Source organism: Delphinus delphis, chromosome 12 (assembly GCF_949987515.2).
Source record: "Delphinus delphis chromosome 12, mDelDel1.2, whole genome shotgun sequence".
Lineage (NCBI taxonomy): Eukaryota > Metazoa > Chordata > Mammalia > Artiodactyla > Delphinidae > Delphinus > Delphinus delphis.
Window position 1 is genome coordinate 55626755 of NC_082694.2, and position 16920 is coordinate 55643674.

The 16920-nt window shown below is 50.1% G+C and overlaps 1 long non-coding RNA gene across 1 annotated transcript in view; it reads right to left on the reverse strand.

Moving 5' to 3' along the window:
- Nucleotides 1–16231: 16231 nt before the first annotated feature.
- Nucleotides 16232–16920, reverse strand: part of LOC132434947 (uncharacterized) — a 160824-nt gene continuing 160135 nt past the window's right edge. Inside the window, exon 5 of the long non-coding RNA XR_009521458.1 lies at nt 16232–16597. This is a non-coding gene — a long non-coding RNA (uncharacterized lncRNA). The remainder of the gene's footprint in view (nt 16598–16920) is intronic.

Genomic DNA, 16920 nt, shown 5'->3' on the forward strand with positions numbered 1-16920 from the left:
GTGTATTTTAAACACTAAGTTTGTGGTGATCTGTTACAGCAGCGATAGGAAACGAATACACCCTCCCATCGTGTGGTGGCTGTCATGCTCTCTGCCCCATTCCCTTCGACAAGTGTCTCTTCAACATGACACAGGGTGAGGGGAGTATCCCACCTGTCCTCCCCCAAAGGCCCTGGCTGAACACAAGCACAGACCACCACGAGGAGGCCGGGAGAGGCTGCTTCTCGCCAGCCAGGGCCTCCAGCTGGTAGCAGAGCTGGGCCCTATCCAGGACCCCAGACTCCTGGGCCAAGACCTTCCCCCTCAGCCACTGCCTTCCTTCACCCCGTGGATGAGACAGCCACGCGCCTGCCGTTTTCTCCAGCCCTCTACCTTCCCCCCATTCTCTGGGGCTCTGCTCCCCACTGCCAACAAGGAGAACAACATTTTCAAGGTGCAAAAGAAGGAACCAGAACACACACACACACACACACACACACACACACACACACACACACACACACCTCTGGAAGTACTTGCTTCCTGGGAACTAGACGTCAGCTACACCTGCTGTAAACAGGGTTCTAACAAACCCAGGGGCTGTGTTGAGCCAGGGCAGGAGGTGGTCCGGCAGGGTCAGTGTGTGTGGACGTGGGACAGTACAGAGGGTCAGAGGACCCCGCATCCCTGCCCCCGAGAATGTTGAGATTCCACAGCACCCCCTGTCACTTATTTCTCTCCCCTCTCCTTACAATGCCAACATACACAGGGACACAAGCTGGCGCTGGCGTGTGCAAAGAGAAAATGGGCGTGTGCACAGACACCACCGAAGACACTTAAAAACAGGCAGTTGTGCCTCAGCAGGGCAGACATCGACACGCCCACATACACAGATACCGTACATACTTGCACACTCCCACAGGGGTGCACACACATACAGACACACCCATGCACAAGTGAAGAGCACCTGTGCAGATGGACACCTGGACACCTGTGAGCAGAGAGGACTGTCCAGTGCTTCCCACACCTCCCTGCAGGGAGAGAGGTGGAGAGTCCCTCCCCGACCCACCCTCCTGAGCTCTGCTCTGGAGCCCTCTGCTGGGGAGGCCAGGAACAGGCTGTCAGGTGCTCCTTGGCCCTGGAGCTGAGCTGGCCTGGACTAGGGGTTTGGAGGGAAGGGGCAAGAGGAGAGAAAGGGAACCAACCAGAGCCAGCCCCTGGGCCCTTGGCATCCTGCCCCCACGTGGTGCAAATGACTTTCTGCAGCCTCCAATCTAGCAATGAAGGAGAGATTTCCCTCGCAAAGATTCCTCTTGGACCCCAGCCTCTTTTTGCCAGACTCCAGACCTACCGTGCCCTTTCAGTGGGCGCTGCTGGTATGGCTGCGTGCAGAGGAAGGGGCCCTGGCCTGGCGGCATCACACACCCCTCTCTCCAGGACGAGGCGGCTTTACCCTCCCACACTCCAGGAGCCCAAGCTGACTCCACCCTACTCCCCTCACACCACCCAGGCCATCTTGCAGTGGCACTGCTGGACACCCAGCCCCCTTGCCACCCACAGGGTCTCTGACTCCGCTTGTTACAGCTGCCTGTTCAAACCTCCACCTCCTGTACTTCTTCACAGAAACCACCCTCCCGCTCTCAACAGCTTTTTCTTTCCATTTTCTCCTGGGGGAGAGGGAGGAAGTGAAGAAGATCTGGGCTTTGGAATAAGATGGATGAACCTGAATTCAGATCTCAGCCCAGAGGTGGGATTTACTCACCAGCTATCGGCCTCTTGGGCAGCTAACCTAACTGCTCTCAGCCTCAGCTTCACCAGGTAGAATGGAGATTGTGTTACTTAGGTGGCAGAGTGAGAACATTTTCAGTGCCCAGGACCAGAGATGGTATAAGGGGTGAGCCAGCCGGGTAGCTGGCTAGGGTGCCGTCTTTATGAGGTACTCAGTCATCACTGGACATATGAGGAGATGAGAAAACCACGTCTGGAACTCTTTTAAGGGTCAGTTGGACATTCTGCTTTAATAAGCTACTTGCAGTGGGGTGGTGGGGGGACCCCAAAAGAAGAGGCCAGAATAACGATCGTTGTTCTCTAAGCTGTTCTGTAAGGAGGGCGGGGCAACGTCTCTAGAGAGTTTTTGTGTATCTAATTGCAGCATGCAAGTTCAGCGTCAGAGCTGAACTGCTCAGAGGAGATCCAGGGGTCCCCTGCTCTGCCCACTCCCCTCTTTTTCCAAGCAGAGATCAGTTCCACTATACTAAAGTTGAACTGATAGTAAAGGAATACCAGTTTGATGGGACATAAAATGATTAGCCTGTTGGGGGACCCACATGCTTCCCCATCGGGCCCTTCCTGACACGTGGAAGGTGCGTAATAAATGTTAGTCGGGTCTGTCTCTCCAGTGCTTGGCCCGCAGACTTCTCTGCAGCCCCCTCCACTCAGCCTAGCCCTTCTCGAATCCTCTCTGCCTGGTCCTCGGGGCTACAGCATCACTTAGTTCTTCACCACACCCTTTCCCCCCAACCTTAGCCTACTGGCCCAGCCCATCCTGCAAGCCTCAAGGCTTCTAGCAGGCGTCAAGATTTCCATTTCTTGGGAAGTCAGATAGCTCTTATACATTATCCTGTTGAAAACAACAAAAGGCAGCTGCTATCTTGTCCCGGAGGAAAGTATCTCCTTATCTTAAATGTCTATCATCAGGCAGTCCCCGCTGGCCAGTGAGTAACGTTTCAAAAGTTGGTTTCTGGGAAGTGGACTGGGGTTCCAGCAACGAGCAAGAGAAAATCGAGGACTCAGCGTTATGAACGGGGCTCAGTTTTCCAGGTTGAGCCATAAATGCTCATTTAACGCATCACAAGGCTAGGCTGCCACACACCCACACAGGGGAAAAAAGAAAAACCCTACTGTTTCAAGACCTATAGGTAGAAATGGAAAATAACAATGTGGGTGTAGAAAATTATTTATTTTTTCTTAAAAGCTGGTGCTTGAGGGAAAGCAGGTTTCTTAACAGGAGTATGCAGCGATGGGGGGGACATTCTGAAGGAAACTTTGAGGTGTTTCCAAAGGCTTTAGAGGCTGAAAGCTTTTGTTCTTCAACATTCTGATGAATCTTTCTGGCGTTCAGTCTGCCTTCTTTTGACACGGGGCAGTCCTGGCTCTATCCTGACATGTAGTCAGCCAGGATTGTTTGGGTGGAAAGAATAAACTGGGGAAAGGAACTCATGAGGTAACTGGGGTCGGGTTGTTAGAAAGGAGATGAAGGAAGTGGATTCAAGGGTGTGTAATTTGGGTTTTAAAGATGCCCTGAGGGGAATTCCCTGGCAGTCCAGTGGTTAGGATTCCACGCTCTCACTGCTGAGGACATGGGTTCAATCCCTGGTCTTGGAACTAAGATCCCACAAGCTAAAAAAAAAATAAAGGCCTGAGGAAGAATGAGCTGAACTGAACTGATTGTGGTACAAAACAAAGAACAAAAACAGAAAGAAAAGGGAAATTATGGTACATATGTGACCCCATCTTTCCAATCTCAAAAGAAACAAAAGGAGGTGGAAGATGGACTGTTCCAAGGCTGACCACCAGGTGACACCACAGGCCCAGGACAGCTTGGTTGCAGTCATGGCAGGTAGAGGGGACTCGGGAGGTCCCAGGGGACCGGGGGGAGTCACAGGTTTGGAAGCACAGGACATTCTCAGATTCCATCCTCCTTCTGACTGAGTTGGAGAGAGAACGCTCATGCACATTCCCTTCCTTCTCCAGCTCTCATCCCATCTCCCCTGAGGGTTTTATGCTGCTATACTAGGTGGCATGGGGATGGATGGTGCCCAGAGGGATGGGGGCCCAGGACGGGTGGTGAGTGAAGAGACGAGGAAGATGGGGCTCAGGAAGGTCTTGGACAGGACCTTGATAGCGTGAGCGGGCAGAAGACCATGAACCTTTATTGAAAGTCCGCCTCCACTCACAGGTCCTGACACAGGGAAGCCCAGGGGGGAATCAAGCCACCTACAGGGCTGCCCACGGATGCAGGTGATTCAGAGTTTAGGTTTGGCTGATAACAGCCCCAGAAAAGCTGAGAATGAGCCCTTTGTGAGGGTGGCTCCTCCGCAGGCCCCCTCCTCACAGCTGGGCCGGCTACAACAGGCCTGTGAGGAGAGCTGCCTTGCAGGAAACAGGACTGCCTGGAAAAATGCAAAGAAACTGAACGTCCTCTACAGTAAGATGCTGTGTGAGAACTTTAAGATGCCTCAGGGCAAATGTGCAGGAGAAAGATGCACCTTGGCTGGAGCCCACTTTATTTTCATCCAGGTTTTCAATCTCATCTGTGTCCCCTCCCTCCCACCCCCAAGTACCCCAGAGAAAACATCACTTTCGGTACTGTGTAAGTCAGAACTCTGGGTTGCAAATGGCCAAAACTCAGCTTGAGTCAACTTGGTGAAAAGAGGGCATTGACTAACTAGTTCATTCAGGGCATGAATGGAGTTCACCCTGCTGGAACTCCCTTCTCTCTGCATCTCTCAGAGGCTGGTGTCATCCTATCTTCTGCAGACAGGCTTTACCTGCCTTGGCAGGGAAAACGACCATGGTCAGTTCAGGGTTTATGACCAGAAAGGAAATTATACCATCTGCTACTTGGTTAGGGAAAAGTCCTGAGGAAGAACTCTGATTGGCTCGCCTTGAGTCACGTGCTCAGTTCTGGACCAATTGCTGTGGCCAGAGGGAGGCATTGCTGTGGTTCTCCCAGACTGAGTCACTTGCCCAACCCTGTGGGAATGAGGTACTGAACAGACACATACAATACAATAACCTCCTTGCTGTGTACTTGGGGTCTCTTGAGGCAGAACTGCTAGTTGTTCCCCTAATAACAATTTCTCCTTTTCTCTAACAGAACGAAAGGTGCTTACTGGGACACATGGCTGCCTGGAATAAAAACTACATTTCCCAGGTTCCCTCGCAGCTAAGGATGGTCAGGCTGCTAAGAGTTCTGGACAATGGGATGTGAGCAAAGCCAGGTGTGAAACTTCCAGATGGGAAGCATGCTCTTGGCCCTCTTTCCCCCACTTTGTGCGGTCTGGAAGCCTATGTGAGGGTGAGCCCCTTTGGATCCTATGGGTGAGAACAAGACCACAGAGACGGCAGAGTAACAAGTCAGTGAGAAGAAGTCTGAGTCCCTGATACCACTGTGGTCCCAAACTGTTTATGCCTGGACTGTTACACAGACATGTCTCTTGTTTAAGCCACTCTTATTTTGGGTCTCTGTTACATCAGCCAAGGGTATATCCTAAGTAATACATCTCGGACCTTCTCTTGGTACCCACTGCTGTGGGCTGAAAATGCCATCTCTTGTATCCAGGACAGAGTTTGTTCTCTGACCATGTATGTATACCTCCATCCAAATCCAGAAAAGTCCTCCTAGTAACCAACCTACCGTTTGCTGGGAGTGTGACCAGACACACCACAGAGGCAGATCTGTTCTCTCTAACCTGAGAAGTTATTTTCATTTCTCCCTACACCCTGACTCCATCTCACTGGGTATGTTCCAAAGTGTTTTGTATGTGGGTTAGACCAGACTCTGCGTCAGCCCGGGGCTCCTGCAGAGTGGAGGCCATGCTCCCTCATCAGACCGGGACTTCTGAGCGCTGGAGCCGTGGAGAAGTATAAAGCCCAGGCCCTGCCCCCGGGATGCTCGCTGTGCCGCTCTCTTTAGGGTAATGGCAGCACACAGATGGCCCATCTGCCTCTGAGGCAGGAAACTTGGGGCACAGAGTTACTGAGAGCCGAGCAGTGGGGGACTCAGGAGAAACTGCTGATTCCTCCCTCTTCTGCTGCCACCTGGGAGTGTTCCGACCTCGGGCTTCTACTCAGATCTTTGAGGCCCATGGTCCTGAGGGAGGGAAGAGAAAGCACCAGCGGGGTACGGGCTGGGTTTCTGGGATGGGGGAGAGGCAGTGGCTAGGTCATAGCTGAGGTCAGTGTAGGAGACGAGGCACAGAAAATAATCCAGGGACTTTGAGTCTAACGATCCCAGACCCTCATTCCAAGCTTTCATGGTTTAAGAAGGATAATTGAGTTAATCCTAGGTGGGAAATCCAGAAGGAAAGCTTGCCTCAGAAACACAGGCTGGGCTGGGCTGGGCTCTTCCTTTCTTTCTGTACTGATTGTGTTGAAGAACAATGGTGGGCAGGCCCGCGTCTTTCTTAGAGCCGTCCTTGGCTCCCAAGTGGCTGGCTTCACCTCTTCTTCTTTCCCTCTGAATATCCTCCCTCAGAGGGGCCTCCCTAAGAGGCAAGATGGTGTCTCTACCCTCAGACTGGGGTCTGAGGACTTCTCATAGGTCAAGCTGGACTAGCCCGGGGCCAACCTGAACCAACAGGAAGGTGACGTCAGGTGTCCAGGCTGCATCCCTGGATTTCCTTAGAGACGGAGGCAAGACCTCTCTAACCAAGGCAGTTCTCTGCACTGGTTTCCCCTGACCCCAGCACTGGATCTAAGGGAAGAGTACTAACTTCCCGGCTCCCCTTCCCATGAGGTACATCAACCCTGAGAGACAAACAGGGCTGATGACACAATGGCGTGGAAGCAGGATGCTGAGTGATGACACGTCCACGCACGTGCCACAGCACGCAGCGCTCCTAGCTGGTGAGAGAGAGCCGATCTGTCCTCCCCCCCCACGCCCCCCACCACCACAGCACGGCTTCCTCGCCTGCCTCAGCTGAGCCCTGATACGCCTGCCTGCCCTCCCCTGCCATCTGCCCTCCCTCTGCTCTCACGCGACGCGCCCTGGAGCTCCTGCACCACAGGCAGCGCTCTCTCCTACATCTTCAGCCCCTTCGTGGAATGCGTCCTTCTCCTCCTGGCCCCGAGCTACCACCTCCCAGCAGCCCTCTCAGGTGGAGGATGTTTAGTCTCACATTCTCTGCACCTCAGGGTGAAAAGATGGAGTTGTCCGTATTATTCCTCATGGTCATTTCCAGCCCATTACTCCCATCCTCTTGTAAAGCCCTGAACCATTGACACTGCTGCTTCCAGCTATGCCATCCTCCCTCCTCGGCCCTGTCATCTCCCAGCCTCCCAGGCTTGCTCCCTCCCCCACTGAAGACCCACGTTCCAGCCTCCTCATCTTCTCCTGTACCCCCTCCTGCCACTATCCTAGACAAATAGAATGACCTATATCCACACTCTGACCTCTTGCTTCCATCACCTACATCTCCAATAATTCCCGCCTTAGCTATCCATCGCCACATTTAGCCCTGAAGACCTTATGGCCACCCAAAGCCTTACTTCTGAAATCAGAACGTCTCACCTTCCACTATCCATCCATCCATCCACTGCCTCCAAGCCTTTCTGCTTCCTGGCCCAGGTGGCCCTGCCACAGGTCTCTGGCCTCATAGAACTCTCCAGTCCACTGATTCCTTCACTTTGTCTCTATCCATCAGCCCCCTCCTGCCTTCACTCCTCTCCTCTCCCAGCTTAGAGTCCATGGTTTGTGGATGAATAAACTGTGGGATGTTCACACAATGGACTATCACAAAGCAGGTTAAATAAATGAGCCACAGCAAAGTAAAACAATGTGAATAAATCTTAGCCATATACAATTAAGTAAAAAAGGTCAGTCCCCAAAGATTGCATGGAGAGCAATACCCTTTTAATGAGGTTAAAAACAATTAATATAAAATGTATAATTTTTGGAAATATATGTAGATGCAATAAAACTATATAAAAAGGATATCAAGGGAATGTGGTACACAGACTTCAGGATGATAGTTACTGTGGGTCGGGGGAGGTAGGGGGCTGGGATGGCGATGAGGAATCGTATGGAAAAATGTGGGTCATTGTCAAGGCTTTGGTTTGGGTGGTGGTTCTGCAGGAGCCTATTTAATCATTACAAATAAAGAATTGAAAATATAGCACGAGGGCTTCCCTGGTGGCGCAGTGGTTGAGAATCCGCCTGCCAATGCAGGGGACACGGGTTCGAGCCCTAGTTTGGGAAGATCCCACAGCAACTAGGCCCGTGAGCCACAACTATTGAGCCTGCGCGTCTGGAGCCTGTGCTCCGCAACAAGAGAGGCCGCAATAGTGAGAGGCCCGCGCACCGCGATGAAGAGTGGCCCCCGCTCGCCGTAACTAGAGAAAGCCCTAGCACAGAAACGAAGATCCAACACAGACAAAAATAAATAAATTTATTTATTTATTAAAAAAAAAATATATATAGCACAAGTGGATCAACGATGAGTGCATCAGGGAACAAAGGATGTGTGGAGGAGTCCAATGAAATCAAGATTCCATGGGTTATCATGGCTTTACTCTCTTGCAATTATATTGAACCTCCCTCACCTTCCCACCACTAAATTCACAGATATCCCCGTGTCTGCCTCATTACAATGGAAGAAGCGTCCCAGTTTTTCAGTGAAAGAAAAATTCCATCTCTTGTTCCCTGAATCCCATTGCTTCTCATCTTCTCAAGGGCTTTTTTCCTTCGGCTATCTCCCCACTCTCTTTCCTCATCAATCTCTTCCTCCTTAATGGGTTATTTCCACGAGCACACAACATGCTCTAGTCTCTCCCATCTTAAAAACAAATAAACTGGGAATTCCCTGATGGTCCAGTGGTTAGGATCCGGCTCTTTCACTGCCGTGGCCCGGGTTCAAACCCTGGTCGGGGAACTGAGATCCCGCAAGTCATGCGGCACGGCCGGAAATAAAAAGGAAAAAACAGATAAACTTTCTGTATTAGTTAGGATAACGTTAGGCTGCTGTAACAGAGAAATCACCGAAGACTGTCTCAAAGGTAGAAGTTGACTCTCACATGAAAAGCCTGGGAAGGCAGTGTAGGGGTGATATGGTAACTTCTTCTATCTGTTGCTCTGCCATCCTTAACTTGCAGCTTCTCTCCAAGATGGATGCCCCAGCCCTTGCCAGCACGTCAACCTCCCAGCCAGAAGGAAAGGGGAAAAGAGGAAGGAGGAAATAAGGCTACTTCCTTTGAGGGACACGACCTGGAAGTTGCATACATGTCCAATCACAAGGTATTGCCCTCAGACTTGGTCAAAAAACACACCTAGTGGCAAAGGAACTTAAGAAATATGGTCTTCGTTGGGCAGCAATGTGTCCACTTAAAGATTCCATCACTATTGAAGAAGAGGAGAATGGCTATTGAGGGAAAGCTGGCGATCTCTATCACCCTCTGCACCTTTGACCGCCCAAATAAATGCACGCTCTCTTCTCACACGTGCAACATGCTAATCCCCTTCCCAAGCCCAAACCCACAAGGTTTCATCCATGACTGCAACCAGCTCAGAGCCCAGGCCTTCCTGACACTTGTCAGATCTTTATATGAAGTTCAGATGTTGGTCTGGTGACATACAAACTAAAAACCAAGTTATCTACTTGTTCCCCTTTACCAACCAGCAACACATACACATATACTCTACAAGGCAGAACAGGATAACCCCAATTAATCTGCCATTTGGAGAGGGAAAAATAGAAAACACATAGCAGGAACATAGCAATTAACAGATCCCACTGGGCAGGAATTCCAAGGGTTCCCTATCTCAGAGAGGAGAATGTTCTTTGGTATTGAATACCTGAAAACATTCTCTGTGGCTCTTGGCTCTGCCTTCGGGGCAGTACTTCTTTGTCTACTTGTTGTCCTCCAGGGCCACATCTGAAAAGGGCATTGGAGAATATACCCTTCTGGGTGGTGAGGGTGCAGTGTTCACAGCCTGTTTCCTGCCGGTGCAGGTTTGGGAGCTCACAGCTTGCTTTAGGAGTTGAGCAATTCTAGAGTTGTACTGGCCAGCCTTGTAGACTTTTGCCGATGACTTTCCCTCAAAAACTTAGCATAACATTAATAAGTGAAATACAAAACATAATTCAATGTACAATCATATAGAAAAGAATTAAATAGGAATAAATCGAACACGGCTTGTACATTGAAAACTATAAGACATCATTAAAATAAATTGAAGAGAAACTAAATAAATGGAAAGTCATCCTGTGTCCATGGATTAGAACACAATATTGTTAAGATGGTAATATTCCCCCAAATGACCTACAGACTCAATGAAATCCCTATTAAAATTCCAGCTGCCTTTTTTGCAGAAATTGAAAATGTATCTAAGATTCATATAAAATTGCAAGGGGCCCAGCATAGCCAAGACAGTCTTGAAAAAGAAGAACAAAGTTGGAAGACTCACACTACCCTATTTCAAAACTTACTGCAAAACTATATTAATCAACACAGCATGGTACTGGCATAAGAATAGACACATAAGTCAATGGAACAGAATTGAGACTCTGGACATGGAGACTTTGACACATGGTGAAAAAATAGTCTTTTTCAAGAATGGTCCTGGGACAACTAGATCTCCCTATTCAAAAGAATGTAATCAGATCCCTACTTCACACCACATATAAAAATTAACTCAAAGTTGATTATAGACCTAAATGTAAGAAAGAAAAATATAAAACTTCATGATCTTGGATTAAACATTGACTTTTTTTTTTTTTTGCGGTACCCGGGCCTCGCACTGTTGTTGCCTCTCCTGTTGCGGAGCACAGGCTCCGGACGCGCAGGCTCAACGGCCATAGCTCACGGGCCCAGCCGCTCCGCGGCATGTGGAATCTTCTGGACCGGGGCACGAACCCGTGTCCCTCTATACTCTGCCCATCCTACCCTGTCTTGACTTTATAATAGTTTATGAGGTTACCTAACCTAGTAGGCCTGGGTGGAAAGGCAGCACCCTGAATCTGCTCTGGGCTGTTGAACTGACTCCCATTGTCGGGCAGGGTGTTCCTAACTGGAGCTAACTGGGAAAGGCTTGGGCCACAGTCTTGTCTCCTGGGAAAGCTGCGTCTTCAGGGCTCCTTCACGTCACTTCCTCAGTTTGGGGTGCAAAAGCAGTTGACTTCCTCAGCACCTTTCCAAATACTGGATTCTTAGTCAACTTACCTTACTGGCCACAGGCAGGAAGAATCTCCATGTACAGAGCTCTGTTTATTTTCATCTATGCTTGCAAACTGCTGTCTCTCTTCTGAGTTTTTCTCTCTTCCAGGACCTTGCTATAAATGTGGGGAGAAGACTACCCACCAACACTTGCACCTTTTCTAACCACTTCCTCTAGAACTAGAGGCTCAGTAGGCACGTGAACTGTCTTCCAAGACATCAGAGGAGATAGTGTTACCAACTGTTTTGCATAGCATGGGTCACCAGCTTTCCAACCTGACATATCTGCTCACCGCACAACGCCTCATGTTTAAAATTTTGCCACATCCAACATTCCACTTCTGGATGTCAAATTCTATGTTAATCAGAATATAGTTTAGACTACTGTAACAAAGGCCTCAAACTACACTGGCTTACACAAAATAGAAGGGTTTTTTTTTTTTTGGTTTTTTTTCTCTCATGTACCTTGATGGTTCAGGGCTGATACGGGGGTTTAGTGGTTTTGGAGGACTCAGGTTTCTTGTATCTTTTTACTTCACTACTTTCAACATGTTGCTTCCAGCACTCAGTCTAAGACAGCTTCTGTCAGAGGTTGGATTACTCAGGAAACAGACTCTGAGACAGATTTGCAGCCAGGTGTTCTACTGGGGAGTGAACCCTGATGGCAGGGGGAGTGATGGAGGTAACACTGGGCAAAGGGCAGAGCTGAGCTGTGATGCAGTCACAACAGAGGACTCAGCCAATCCCAGAGGAGCTCTGGTGCTGGGGTGGCCTTCATAGTTGTCTCAATTAAAGCAAGGAACTAGGTTTGTTACCCCACAAGTCATTGGATATGGGCCCCCTTTTGATACTCCCAGGGAGGAAGCATAACTTTGGGCAAAGCAGTTTCTGGGGCAAGATTCAGCTGAGCTGTGAGTGGACAGTGCTCCTGGCAGTTGGGGGAAGGAGGGCCTCGGTTTTAGATGGGGTATCAGGCAGTGTCCACTGGTGTCCAAGGCTACAGAGTCCACGGGAGCTCCCAAGGTTCTCATCACCAGGTTTGCCTGGTGGGAAATGGAAAAGCCCACACAGTACTTCCACTCACATCCCTTTAACCAGACTTAGCCACATGGTTGCACCTACCTGGAAGGTAAAAACTCGAGAAAGAAAGCAAAAGTGAAGTCATTTGGGAGTCTCTGCCATGTGTCCCTTGATTCGGTGTCCTTCTCTAGCCACTGTCTCATTTGTCTGTCCCTCCTCAGAACCTGTCTTTGCTCCAGAAGCCCCACCTGACATCTCCTGGATGCTGTGTTAGACTTATTGGATTGTCTCTTTCAGTCACCTGCAAAAGTATTCAAACTAGCTCCTAGGGGGAAAAAAGATTTTATGAGGTCATGTATTGGATCAAAGAGAGGATCTACCTTCAGGCATGGATGGACCCAGAGGTTCAAATGATGTTACCAGAGTTGTCTCTCTCCATTTCCTGATCTGTCTTTCCTGTGTTGGTTTCATTTTCTGACTGAATGATGCCACTGACAGTGCCAGCCCTACATTTTCTTACAGCTCACAAACTCAGAGAAGAGTGCAATCCTCTCTCCTTCAGTGTCCCCCATGTGTGCTCACCCAAGGACCAACCTTTGTGTCCAGGGGGTGAGTGCTCTGACTGGCCAGCCTGAGTCATGCCCTCTGGCGTGCTTGGGGAAGTGAGGCCGTATATGTGATAGCCTAACCAGAAACACTGGCTGGGGCGGGGGCATAGGCAGTGGGCTTCTATTGCTAAACAGGAGGGAAGGGATGCTGATGCTGTTATAGCCTGGGCATCTCAAACTTAACATATCTACAGCTGAACTCTTGGCTCCCCTCCCAGCCCCAAATATGTGCTGTCTCCACTCCTCCCATACGGTAAGTGGCACCTGCATCCACCTAGCTGCTTAAGCAAGATAACTGCGAGCCATCTTTATACGTCCTTCCCTCTTCACCCCACATCCCAACGTTCACTTACAGATTCTACCACTCAGATGCTCTTCGATCAGTCCCATCGTCCATTTTCTCCATCGCCAATAGGTTGCACAGCCTCCATCACCTCTTCCTGTGCTATTCTGATGGGTTCCCCTGTCTCTGTATGCTCACTCTGTCTTGTTGCTGGTTGTTACATGGCAACCAGAGGCATCCTCCTGAAACCTGCACACGAGACTGAATATAACATGATGACTAGGGGTGTACCTGGAACAAACGGGCACCAGTGCAAAGTATCCAATTCTTATTTTCCACTGGAGAAGTCCCAGATTAGAATTCACTGTCACTCATCATAGCGCTTGGCACCTGAAGACTTGTTCAGTACCCATTTCCTCCCCCAAACTGGAAGTTCTGGGAGGGCAGGGATCTTGCCAATCCCATAGTCCACCTCATCCCAGGCACTGTTTGGAGCACACAGCCCTGGGGGCTCAGTGAAGGCAGGATGATGTTCTTGGTACAAGTGGGAGGGGATCTTGGAGCCAACTGCTTCCCCCAAGGCACCTTAGATTTTCCAAAGAGGCCAGAATCCTGGGGTGGGTTGGGGACCACAGAGCTGCCATCTGAGCTCCCTCTATGGGAGAAGACCCAGGGAGAAGGAGGAAGATGGGAAGAGAGGCTGGGCCTAAGGAGGAGGAGAGCCTAAGAAAAAAGGCAGGAGAAAGCCAAAGATATGAAGGGCGCAAAGCATGGAGCTGATCTCCCTGTGCTATGCAGCTGCTTCCCACTAGCTATCTATTTTGGGATAGGGAGGGTGGGAGGGAGATGCAAGAGGGAGGAGATATGGGGATATATGTATACGCATAGCTGATTCACTTTGTTATACAGCAGAAACTAACACACAATTGTAAAGCAATTATCCTCCAATAAAGATGTTAAAAAAAAAAAAAGAAGGGCAAGCAGAATGAGAGGGATGGAGAATTCCAGAGAAAGGGGCAGCTAGGATCAGAAGGAGGTAGGCTGGGGGTGGGAGGTTTGAAGAGGAAAGAGAAACCATTCTTTTTGAATGGGTCAGGGTGTGTGTGGTGGGTCTCCCAACACACTGATTCCAAGGTGTGGGAAGCTGAGATCGCCTGCCTTGTGCTTGTGTGGTTTTCTCAGTCAGCCCAAGACCCCTGGGAGGAGAGTGGGGGACACCCAGCCAGAGGCTCCCCCAATCAGGAGCACCCACAGTCTATGGTGACTATCCCAGCACCCTAACTCACTGTTGAGCGGTGGCCCAAGCCCAGCAATGCTCTATCGGGACATGCAATTACAGGGCTTGGGTTACAGTTCCAACATTGGCAAGGGCTCGGTGGCCGGAGATAGGAAGGTGGCACCCGGAAGGGTTGTGTGTGTGCTGAACTGCAGGCTCCCAGCACCACCCCCCAAGGCCAGCTCACAAGGCCTCCATTGTTGGGGGCTGGCTCCCAGCCCATCACCGGCCAGATAGGAGCTGCTGTTCTGACAAGGCAACAAAAGCACACCCCAAGTTCATACAGATGCCGTTACCCCATCCTTATCAGGCGGAGGGAAGGGAGCTAGCAAAGCTAATGTTGATTCAGAGAGAAAAAGGAAAAAGGCATATTAACAATCATGGCAAAAGTGAGTTCCGGCAGCAGGGGTGAAGACCACGGGTGCTAGTCTGGGGTTTTTATAACGAGCAGCTGGAGGCAGGGGTGGGACGGTGAGGAGTGTCCGGTGGGTGGGGGAGGAGCCCCCCCAGTGTGCCCGGCCCTGTGCCGGGGACAGAAGCCAAGCAGGTGCATTCTGCCGCTTAGAACTTGAAGTCTAGTTAGGAAAACAGGGCTCTTTTCTTCACCCAATATAATCAAGGGTCCACCACTTGCAGGCTCTGTTTATAAATGCTGGGGGTTCCCGGGGCTGGCGCTCTAGTGGATTGTACTGGAAAATAAAGAGTCCTGAAGACCAGCACCTAGGAGAGCAGGTCGGGACTCAGACAGAGAGAAGGGGGTCTCGGAGATGGCAGGTCAGCAAAGGCACTGAGGGCTGGGCCTGGGCTGGGGGATGAAGGAGCAGAGCTCCTACCCCGGCTGCCTGCTTCTAGGCAAGGAACCTTGTCTCAATGAGCCAGTTTCTTCTTCTGTAAAATGGGGACAAGAGAAACTACCCAAGGGAATTAACATTGAGAATGGAAAGAGAACCCAGGTAAGCACGGAGCATGGTGGTAAATCACGATAAGCCTTTGGTCAGTCAGATTCACAAGGGTGAGAGAGACGCAGCCACCACGTGCAGGGGGCCGACAGTCAAAAAAGGGAGGTAAGACATGGGAAAGGTGGGGTGGACCCAAGTCAGGGTGGTGGGCTAGGACTGGGTTAGCTGGCGAGGAGTGGGGAAGGCAGCTCTGAGGACAGGAAGAGCGGGAGCAAAGGAATGGCGGCCCAAAGGAGCCCAGCCCATCTGGGGGTGGGAGGTGGTAAGGGCGGGACCATTCACATACCATTGTCCCCTCCCCCATCCCATCCCCAGAGGCCCCAGCGTGAGCACACCAAAGATGGTCACTCATGGGGATCACCATTTAAAAATTCTGCTGTGCCCTTTGGGTATGCTTTGAAATATAGATTTGGAAAAAAAGCACTTTAAAGATGAAAAAGGGCTTCCCTGGTGGCGCAGTGGTTGGGAGTCCACCTGCCGACGCAGGGGACACGGGTTCGTGCCCTGGTCCGGGAAGATCCCACATGCCGCGGAGTGGCTGGGCCCGTGAGCCACGCCTGCGCATGCGGAGCCTGTGCTCCGCAACGGGAGAGGCCACAACAGGGAGAGGCCCACGTACCGCAAAAAAAAAAAAAAAGATGAAAAGTCCCTAGAAAATGTCAGTCTGTAGAATCTGCTGCCCTTGAAATAGAGACACAGATGTAGAGGACAAAATTATGGACACCAAGGGGGGAAAGTGGCCGGGGGGGTGGGTGGTGGTGGGATGAATTGGGAGATTGGGATTGACATATACACACTAATAAGTATAAAATAGATAACTAATAAGAACCAGCTGTACAAAAAAATAAATAAAATTAAATTTAAAAGAATAAAAAACAAAAAAGAATCTGCTTCCCTCAAGGCAGTGAGTAAAGAAGCCCATTCAATGGAGAATGGACTTGATTAAGAGGAAAGGGAATGGACTGCCTGGAAAGTTGGTTGCTGGGGAAACCTGCTATTAGAAAGGGGCCAGGGTTGGGAGGGGGGAAAGCATGTCCTGTGCATGTGTGTCATGCACTAGCAGCAGTCTGAGACCAAGCTGCCACGGGCAGACGCGGCATGGGAGGAACAGAGAGCCTTATTTGTCCACTCGGGCTGCCGTAACAAAGTACTGCAGACTGGGTGTCTTCAACAGCAGACATTTATTTCTCACAGCTCTGGAGGCTGGAAGTTCAAGGTTAAGGTGCCAGCTGATTTGCTTCCTGGTGAGGACTCTCATGGCTTGTAGACGGCTGCCTTCTCTCTGTGTCTTCACACGGCTTTTCCTCTGCGCAGGTGCAGAGTGAGAGAAATCTCTCGTGTCTCTTCCTCTTCTTATAAGGACATCAGTCCTATTGGATTCGGGCACCACCCTCATGACCTCGTTTAACCCTAATTACTTCCTTAGGGGCCCCATTTACAAATACAGAGTCACAATGGGTGGTGAGGGCTTCAGTATATGAATTTGCAGGGAGGGGGGCTCACAAACATTTAATCCATCACAGAGATCTCCTTTAGTCTGCAAGAGGCAAGAGAAAGTAGTGTGTAGAAAATAAAGTTTTCCCTGGGATTAGCAGAACAGATCACACATTTAGTCCTCCTCTTGGGGCAATTAACGCTGACAGCACAGGAAGAGCTACAGATGGCCCATTACTCCCTGGGAGTACTGAGAACACTTTCCAGAGAAATTCTTACATTGGAATAAGGAAAACAGTTTTTGCATTCATTTGCGAACAGTAGAAACTTAATGATGGAAATACCTGACTGTACCCAGATATTAGTTTTTCTTTAGATCTTAACCATCGGTGAGTAACAAGTCTTTATGATTCTTAGTTTAAGAAA